This window comes from Lemur catta, chromosome 2 (assembly GCF_020740605.2).
Source record: "Lemur catta isolate mLemCat1 chromosome 2, mLemCat1.pri, whole genome shotgun sequence".
NCBI classification, from domain to species: Eukaryota; Metazoa; Chordata; class Mammalia; order Primates; family Lemuridae; genus Lemur; species Lemur catta.
In genome coordinates this window covers 85,594,041-85,604,759 of record NC_059129.1, presented here as the reverse complement: position 1 = coordinate 85,604,759, position 10,719 = coordinate 85,594,041, and positions in this window count along the sequence as shown.

The window sequence follows — 10,719 nt, the reverse complement described above, 5'->3', positions numbered from 1 at the left end:
CTCAAATTCCTGGGCTCATGCCATCCTCCTGCCTCAGCCTCAGATTCAATTGCTAGAGAGAAGTGCCAGCAAGAATCTCAAAGCCTTCAAAATGTTGTGCATATTTCTCCCATAGCATTGTGATTTCCACATTAAAAGGTTATGGGGGACTCTAATCAACTGTAAGGATAGTTCCTAGCTTAGCTCAAGCAATAGCTGAGAACATTGGAGTATTAGTGGTTATCATAACAAATTATACTTATCTGAATTTTAAAAACATGCTTCTAAATTGTATATCCTGTGTTAATGCATCAGTAAGAGACAGGGGTCTCTCATCCAGGCCGTGGCACTACCTGTGTCTCCTCAGGTGATTTAGGTTCTTTTTTTCACTTTGGTCTAGCGGATCATGGGTGGGGAGAAGTGACAAGTGCACTCTAGAGTCCAGTTGTTTCTTCCCATCCACCTCCTCCTTTTTGCTCTTTTCTTTTAAAATGCCTTTTTCCTTCCTTCTGATTTTTAAGTATAATACAGTATAAAAGTTTCCTCATCTGTAAAATGGAAATAATGGCATCTATGCAGTAATTTCACCAGTAGGTTGTAGGGAAAATTAAATGAAGTCATTATATGTAACACTTCCAATAGTAGTGCCTGACATATAAGTGCTCAAAAGTGTTAGCTATTATTATTAGGATTATCAAAATTATTCTTTTACATAATTGCACCATAAAAATTGAAAAGCCAGTAAAGTACGCAAACAATAAAAATTATTTATGAGTTATGATCTCATCCATATGACTATTTCTGTAGAATAATGACCATTAACATTTTGGTGCATGTGCTTCCAGACTTTCTCTTCCCGCAGCCCACCACTCTCTCTCTCTCTGTATGCATATATATATATACATACATACACACACATATATATATGATTACATGCGTATAACAAATGCAATCTGTTTATGGCTGGGCCCTTTTTAAAAAAAAATTTGTTTTAATTGTTATGGGAACATAATAGTTGTATTTATTTATAGGATGCATGTGGTGGGGTTTTTTTGGGTTTTTTTTGGGGGGGGACAGAGTCTCACTCTGTTGCCTGGGCTAGAGTGCCATGGCGTTAGCCTAGCTCACAGCAACCTCAAACTCCTGGGCTCAAGCAATCCTCCTGCCTCGGCCTCCCCAGTAGCTGGGACTACAGGCATGTACCACCATGCCCAGCTAATTTTTTTATATATATTTTTAGCTGTCCATATAATTGCTTTCTATTTTTAGTAGAGACAGGGTCTTGCTCTTGCTCAGGCTGGTCTTGAACTCCTGAGCTCAAACAATCCACCTGCCTTGGCCTCCCAGAGTGCTAGGATTACAGGCGTGAGCCACCGTGCCCGGCCACATGTGGTATTTTGATACAGCCATACAATGTGAATTAATCAAATCATGGTAGTTGGGGTATCCATCACCTCAGGCATTTAACATTTCTTTGTGTTAGGAACATTCCAGTTCCACTCTTTTAGTTATTTTAAAGTATACCCCAACTTATTGTTGATTACTGTCACTTTGTTGTGCTATCAAATATTGTTCATTCTATCTAACTATATTTTTGTACCCATTAACCATCCCCACTTTATCCCCCACCCTACTCCACTACACTTCCCAGCCTCTGGTAACTGTCATTTTACGGTTTCCATGAGATCAATTGTTTTCAATATTTAGCTCTGACAAATGAGTGAGAACGTGAGATTTGTCTTTCTGTGCTTGGCTTATTTCACTTAACATATGGTTGCAAATGGCAAGATTTCATTCTTTTTATGGCTATACAATATTTCATTGTGTACGTGTACCACAATTTCTTTAGCCATTCATCCATTGATGGACACTTAGGTTGATTGCAAATCTTGGCTATTGTGAATCGTGCTGTCATAAACATGGGAGGGCAGGTATCTTTTCAACATACTAAATTCCCTTCTTTTGGATATATACCTAGAAGTAGGATTGCTGGGTCATATGGTAGTTATGATTTTAGTTTTTAGAGGACCCTCCGTACTGTACTCCTTAGTGGTTGCACTAATTTACATTCCCGCCAACAGTGTACGGGACTTCCCTTTCTCCACACACACTCTTGCCAGCATTAGTTACTACCTGTCTTTTTTTTTTTTTTTTTGAGACAGAGTCTCACTCTGTTACCCAGGCTAGAGTGTGATCATAGCTCATTGCAGCATCCAACTCCTGGGCTCAAGCGATACTCCCACCTCAGTCTCCAGAGTAGCTGCCACTACAGGTGTGCACCACCACACCCAGCCTTGCCTGTCTTTTTGATAAAAGCTATTTGAATTGGGGTGTGATGATATCTCATTCTAGTTTTGATTTGCATTTCTCTGATGACCAATGACGTTGAGCATTTTTTCATATACCCATTGGCCATTTGTGTGTCTTTTGAGAAATGTCTATTCAGATCCTTTGCCTATTTTTAATCAGCTTATTTGATTTTCTTCGTATTGAGATGTTGGAGCTCCTTATATATTCTAGTTATTAATCCCTTGTCAGATGAGTAGTTTGCAAATATTTTCTGCCATTCTGTGAGTTGTCCCTTCACTATGTTATTTCCTTTGCTGTGCAGAAGCTTTTTAGCTTGATGTGATCCCATTTGTTCAATTTTGCTTTGGTTGCCTGTGCTTTGTGGGCATCACTCAAGAAATCCTTGCCCAGACCAATGTCCTGAAGCATTTCCCCAATGTTTTCTTTAGTAGTTTCCTGTCTCAGATTTAAGTCTTTAACCCATTTTATTTGATTTTTGTATATGGCAAGAGATAAGGATCTAGTTTCATTCTTCTGCATATGAATATCCAATCTTTGGCTGGACCCTTTTGCCGCTACTGTGTTTGCTCCATTTTCTTCTTTAGGCCAGACTGGATGCGTTAAATTCAAATCCAGACCAGAATGGTTATTATAGATTTTACAGAATGCTTTGAAGGGAGATAGAGAGTGAGTCACATCCTACCTTAGGCTGTAAAATTTCCTTAAAATGCTTTAAACATTTCTCTTTTCCCCCAAAGTCCCCCTCTGGCAACTGCCACATTTCTTCTTTCCTGCACATTCGTCTTCTTCACTGTCACTCCAGCTGGTTATTTGACCTTCATTACCTCCCTAAAGGTCCCAGCTCCAAATACATTCACGCTGGGGGTTAAGGCTTCACCCTCTGCAATCTGAGGGGACACAGTTCAGCTCACAACATCTACCAAACACCAGCAGTCCAGTTACATATCAGCAAAGCAGAGGATTTGTTTAGAATAAAGACCTCATTATAGGCTATAGTATTAAGTATTTAAGAAAAGAGACATCTGTGGCACACACGTGCAGAATTATATAACTTCTTAATAAAGGCTTTCCAAGTATTTCCCTTGAGAAATTGAAAATTCTAAATACACATTCAGACTAACATTAGAATTGAAAATGTTCATTTCGTCTCAAGAGATCATTCCTTGAAATTTGACATCTTTTTCTTAGTGATAAATGTGAATCAGTTTAAAATATTTCTCAAAAGCTGCATTTTATACTCCAATTTGTTCTAATAAATTTTTTAATGTCAATTAATAAAAATTTCATTAGTACTATTATTATAAGCTACTTGGTTTTACTAAAACTAGCTTTCTTTGTTATAAATTAATTTGGCTTAGGAGAAAAGTTTGTTTAAGCTGAATTGTGATAGAGATATATAATTCAATATTTCTATTTTTATTCAGGCAAATGTGATAGCTGGTCAATTTTTTAAAAATCTAGAATGTGATTTTTATTATTATTTCAAAAAAGCAAATACTTTCTTCACTAATTCATACCAAATGGCAGCAATTGATGTTCTCATTTTTTTCCTTATCTAAAATTAGCTTATAATTTTACCCAAGTAGTGTTGTTGCCAAGCAGTCAGTTTCTTTCTTCAAGAACACCTGACCATGCAATCATGTTGCTTTGAAAGCTCGAAAGCCCAGATTTGAGCATAACATTCAATATAAGGGTTTAGCACAGGACAAAGTTAATTATGGAACAGTATATATTACTGAATAGAAGTGAACCAAAATTATATTCAAAGTGGGAATAAAAGGCCTAAAGTCAAAATTATTACATGGAAATGTCCAGTGGTTTATATTCACGGTTAGAAGAGACAGACCCTATGCCACATACGTTAATATTAGAGTACTAGAGAAACTAGCAAAAGAAACTAACGGTGCAATGTGTATGAAGGAAAAAGAGAAAAGAAGAAGAGAAATAAGGAAACAGTTTGCAGCCATGAAATTTTTACATCGCTGTAGTCTTGTCTAAATGTTTTTATTTTAAAAATTAAGTTGCAATAAACATAATAAAATAAAAAATTATAGTATGCATGGGATATTTGCCCAGGGATTTTTGCCCATGGGATATAATATGCCCAGGGATTACACATTGAAGGTTTAGTTTAAAAGAACAAGCTAAGCTAAATAAAGAAATAAATAGGCCAAAATTGCTAATTCATTACTATCCTATTTGTCTGCTTTCAATTAATAGCTAAGTAAGTTTTATGAAGGATTGCATTAAACCTGAGCTTCTACATTGCACAATAGGGTTATCCATTATAGCTGCTAGACTGGGAGAACTTGATCTTCAAATATCTAAGGCAATGAGATAAACAAATTCCATACACTTGAACCTAGATTCCGGTTTCAAACTCTAAAATTCTTTCTATAAAGTGCTTATGTCCCTTTTTGACTTTTGTGTACTAATATTTCCACTATCTTCACTGTATATTTTTTAATTAATGTGGAATCTTGTTAAGTGCTTGTTAGTTAACTTTGGTTGAGTTGGTATCCAAAATAGCAATTATTATTAGTAAAGCTTCACTAGAATTGAGACCCATGTATGCAAGTAAATGATATCACTTTATAGAGAGTCACCTTAACCAACCCATGATTCTGAGAGGACAGCAAGCCTGTGGAAGTTGAAAAATCTTAAAAGCTGACAAGAACAATTTGGAGGAAACATCTTATGCAAAATATCAACACCTCTGTAAGGTAAAAATACTGTAATAATGGCTTCCACCCTTAGCCTCCAGTACTCATGCCAGAGAGATTGTCCAGCATCTGTTGCTGGACTGTCACTTTTTTTTTTTTTTTGGTAACTTTACAATGAAGTGTGAAACTGATCAAAAAGAGAAACATTTTCCGAGGAAATTTATAAGATTAAGTAATAAGTGTACAAAACATGCAACTTTTCCAAATATAAAAGTATATATAATGTATCTGCTTAGAAATTTTATAAAAGATTAAAGTATCATGAGGATATATATTTGAAAATATTAATACATTGTGTATTAATACATTAGGAATAAATTGCACTGAATTATCAGCGTTAAGGCCAGGCAAGGTGGCTTATGCCTGGAATCCTAGCACTCTGGGAGCCCGAGGCGAGAGGATTGCTTGAGGTCAGGAGTTTGAAACCAGCCTGAGCAAGAGCGAGACCCATCTCTACTAAAAATAGAAAAAATTAGCTGAGCAACATGGCGTGCCTCTAGTCCCAGCTACTTGGGAGGCTGAGGCAGGAGGAGCCCTTAAGCCCAGGAGTTTGAGGTTGCTGTGAGCTAGACTGATGCCACGGCACTCTAGCCTGGGCAACAGAGCAAGACTCTGTCTCAAAAAATAATAATAATAATAATAATAATTAAGAATTATCAGAGTTTGGTAAGGATGTGTCTTGGTCAGCAAAATACTGGGAAACACAGGTCTGACAAACAGGATAAGACCTTCCAGCTTGACATTGCAGTGGCCAAACGCATTTGGGGATCCAACTAATGGTAAGTTGAGGTGAGCATACACTTGGTTTGGGCTTAGTGGAACACGATTATGTGTGTTGCAGTTGCTTCTGTGTAGAGGTAAGTATTGCTAGCTCTCCAGGTATAGAAATGGCTTCCATCAATATACCTACTTCCTACTGTGGGAACCTTTTTTTTTTTTTTTTCCGGAGACAGAGTCTCATTCTCTTGCCTGGGCTAGAGTGCCGTGGCATCAGCCTAGCTCACAGCAACCTCAAACTCCTGGGCTAAAGCAATCCTCCTGCCTCGGCCTTCCGGGTAGCTGAGACTACAAGCATGTGCCACCATGCCCAGCTAATTTTTTCTATATATATTTTTAGTTGTCCAGCTAATTTCTTTCTATTTTGTAGTAGAGATGGGGTCTCACTCTTGCTCAGGCTGGTCTCCAACTCTTGAGCTCAAGCGATCCTCCTGCCGTGGCCTCCCAGAGTGCTAGGATTACAGGTGTGAGCCACTGCGCCCGGCTCCCACTGTGGAAACTTACCTGGCATCCTGATAGGTGAAAGTGCAGAAATAGAGCTCATGTTGCAATGTGACCCTGTCCTACAATGGGCAACACTGTAAGTATGTGGGTTAGGAAGGAGAAAGAAGGTTTGAAATGAATGGAGGTAAAAGTTAATCTATTGGAAATTCTTCCAATCACCAGCTGTGTAAAATTGTTAAGGAGGGAGGAGTCTGTTTTCATCTTCCTAGTCAAAATGGAAGTTCTATCCTGTCAAGAATATACTCAATAATGCAATGTTCACAATTATAACTGTTTCATAGTTTCCCCGTCTCTTTTAATGTGAACTACACACAATAGAATTTATCAGAATCACTATTTGTAGGATACAAACTTAGCAGTATTACATGCAATCTGTCTGTGAAGTCATGTTACATTATGCATTGCAAAGCACCGTGTTCTGTATTGTGTCTTAGCCTATCTGATGCATCTGATCTCGCTGAAGTCTGATGACATGTTACTCACAGGAAGAAGATTTAAATTTATCAATAAAGATGACATAAAACTCATTATATACCACTGGGACAAGACATTGAGGGCAAACTGGTTAATGACTGTGCCCAATTCAAAGAGAATTTAAAATTCATCACTGTCTATGAAAACTTGAAATGCCTTTAAATCTTACAGCTCATATGTGAAAAAATTTGACAGAGGCTTTACCAAATTTGACAATAATCCTAAAAATATACATGGAATTACTATTAATGAATTATGAAACTAAAAGAAACTTTTCTATTTACATATGGTGAATGATGGAGGAAAAAAATAAGAAATGAAAAAGAAAGAAATTTCAAATATAAAAATAAAAAATAAGAAAAAAACTTTTCTAAACTATCAATAAAAAGAAACTTCAATCAATTATGCAAGACTAAATCATCTTTCTATGCTGCCTTTAGAAAACTATATTACAAAACCTTTTCATTATCATATGAAGAGGTGATCAAAGATTATGTAGTCAGAAATAGGAGAAATGGTATATTTTTTTCTGGATTTTGTGATATTTATAATATTTGTCAATTTTTACAAATTTAAAATTACCGTTTCCTCTTCTTTACTTTTGTACCTGTAGCAATAGCTGTGGTTCTCCGGCCCTGATTCCCTTTAGAAAGCTAGTGCACCCATCTTCTAGCTGCTGCAGGTGTTGACTAACAAGGACCCACCACACCTGTACCCTTCTTCAGTAAGCTGATTTCCCTGGCCTAGGGGAGCCAGCTTGCCTGAAGATGCTGGGGAGGTCAGACCACCCCAATAGCTGATCCATGCTGACACCTAAAAGCTCTTGCCTCACGGCAAGGTAACTCATACTCCAGAGTTCCCCTAGGAAATCAGGTTGAGGATAGGTAGCTTCTAAAGCCGCACCTTTGCCTAGCTTCTCCTACCCTATCCTGTATCCTTCATTTCCCTACAATTTCCTGAGTACCTTCAATAAATCACTTGCATGAGAATCCCCATCTCAGGCCCTGCTTCAAGGGAACCACACCTAGAAAGAGTATCTAATTTTGCATTTGTAATTTTGTATTTTTTTTTTAGAAACAAGTTTGAGGCTAGTCTCAAACTCCTGGGCTCAAGTGATCCTCCCACCTCAGCCTCCCAAGCTGCTGGCTGCTGGGATTACAGGCCTGATCCATTACACCCGACTATGATTTTGTACTGTTTCTTATATAGGTTCCCCTCTGTTGTAGAAGCTTCAAGCCCTCCAAATTCTGGATCTATTTTTGGTCCTACCTATTGGTATCACTGCACAGAGGAAACTCTGAGATGGAAGATGAGAAATCATCCTTTAAGTGGTTTGAGGAACAGGCTTGAGTTGCTAACTATTTTGGCAACTATTATGAGTGTCATATATGTCTTTTGTCACCACTGAAGAGGTAAAATGAAAAAGATGAATTAGCTAAAATTGGATTTAGAAGCATTTACTCCAAAACTCAAAATATCATGTAACTTAATAAGATAGAATTTTATTTCCCTCTCATATAAAAGATATCTGGTGTTAGCCCAGGGCAACTCTGCTGCCATCAGAGACCAAATGACCACACTTCTGCTCTGCTATACTCAGTTTGTGGCTTCCCTCCTCCAGGTTTCGTCATGAGTCCAAGACAGCTACTGGCATTCCAGCTATCATGCCCACATTCCAGGCACTAGGAGAAAGGAAGAAGAGAAGGATAAAGGTGCACCCCTCAGCTGAATAAAGTCCCTTTAAGGGGCCATTCCAGATATTTCTTACATCATTTCCCTTTACATGCTTTTGACCAGAACATGGTCATGTTGACATGCCTACATGCAAGGGAGGCTGAAAAATGTAGTCTTTCCAGGTGGGTAGCTTTGCTGCTAAAATACATCTAGGAGGATGGCAAACAGGTAGTAGAGTGGAGACTTGTTTACAAGGCAGAGAAAGCTGGAATTTAAGCACCTGCAGACAGAAAAGCCACAAAGCAAGACAAGAGCCCCTGCAGAAGGCACCTGTCACTTTGAATGCAGAGGCATGGATTAAAAGCAAGATTAGTTGAAAGTCCCCATAAGGAGCAGCTAGATCTCCAGATGCCAGACCTAACGCTGTGAAGCTAAGCACCTAAACCTCTCCTATCTGCAAAGAAGAAGGCAGGTATCTCACTGGGAAAAGACTGAAACAAAGCTCTAGACTCAGGGACATTTTAGGAGAATAAGGCAAAATTTAAAATAGGGAGGTTAAGTTAAATTCTACATATTGGATCATAAGAACCATAACCCCTTACCTGCGCTCAACTCCTACCTAGAAATAGTAGCAGCCAGGCTTACACTGTCCACAGGAGGATAGAGAATAACTTTCTCCTAAAAAATAGCCAACAGTGAAACCACCCAAACAAAAGAACTGGCCCAAGAGAAAAAAACCCTATAGATGCTAATATTTGGGGTCTAAAAGTAACAGCCAGGTCTACAGTAAACTGCACAGTGAAACCTCCACTTAACGCATTCTGGCCAAGCTTCCAATACGTTTTGTGGTGTTTGTCTCCTAAATAAGAATGGAGAGCCAAGAATCACCAGACATTTTTGAGGAACATCTTCTTTGCAAGATCAACCCTACTGCCAGTGTAAGGTCTGTGCGCATGAGTCCCAGAGATGCCAATAACAGACACTTGTTCTGGTTGTGAAGCTCTCAGTTCAAGACAGCATGTGTTGGCCTCAAAGGCCACAGGTGATAAAGGACTGTGCTCATGCCCCATGTTTTGTGCTGGACTGTGATCTGTGGCCATGATATTTGTTGTACAACCCAAGGTTGATGGGGTGCACCTGGGTCTAACAAGATGGTCTCTGATACATATCAGGATTGGCTTAAGTGCAGAACCGCTCCAAGCTCTCAGCCCCTAAAATTACCCAGTGCAGCCACTGGCTACTTCCCTGCTGAAGACTACTGCAAATTACTGGGCTGCTGCCACCACTGGTTAAAATTGCACCACTATTGAAAGACAGCTACGACCAAAGATTCCAGTCATTTCCTGGGTGATGTCAGAGAAACAACAGAATAAGGAAGGAGCAGCTCAATCAATCTCATTGATGTAATGTGACTGTAATTCAGGAGGATATGGAAAGGGGCAACATGGGAGGGGTCTAGAGAATGCAGGGACCAGAGGCAGCCACCCCCTGAAGCTGACGGTGTCCTCATGGCACGCACTCTCTCTGACAACAAGCACTAAAATTCAGAAGGATATGACTAAACTTCATTTATTGATGGCAATGGCCACATTAACTACAATCCTTGTAGTAGAAAGCAAGAGAAAATTAGCCTAGGGGGCCCAGTTATATACAGTATGGTTGGCTGTACATTTCCAATGTATTTGCTTAGTTTCCCCTGAAATTAGACCCAGAGACATACTCTTAGGTGCAGGCGATTTATTTGGAAGATAATCCCAGAAAACAGGAATGAAGGGGGCAGGAGAATGATGCAAGCAAAGAGAAAACGCCAATAAAATGTGCATTATTTAACTGTTGGTTCCAATAGTTGATTCACTGAAGTTTGAATTAACTTCAAAGGAACTCATTTCTGTTTTTAGAATGTGATGGTGGAGGAAAAACTCCTGCTTATCAAGAGAGCTCCATAAGTGCTTCCCAAAAAGGGATGAGAAGGAAAAGGAGGTCTCCATAGGAACTGTTTCCCTGGATCCAGGGCAAAAATGAACCTCCAGTTGGAGAGCAGGTGGGTGAATGTGGCCTGACAGCACAGGAAGCTTCAGTGGAGGGAGGCGAATGGCCCACCCTTGGGGGGGACAATAAGGGAGCTGTTGTTTGGAAAAGCTGCCTGTGGGTGGTGACTCCTGGGTCAGTGACAGCATTGTCCTTCAGCCATCATCTCTTCTTGTCTTCAGTGTCTGGATCGCTCTTCATCAGGTTCTTTTATTAGGAAAATTGTTTCCTTCTTCAGTTTCCATAGGTG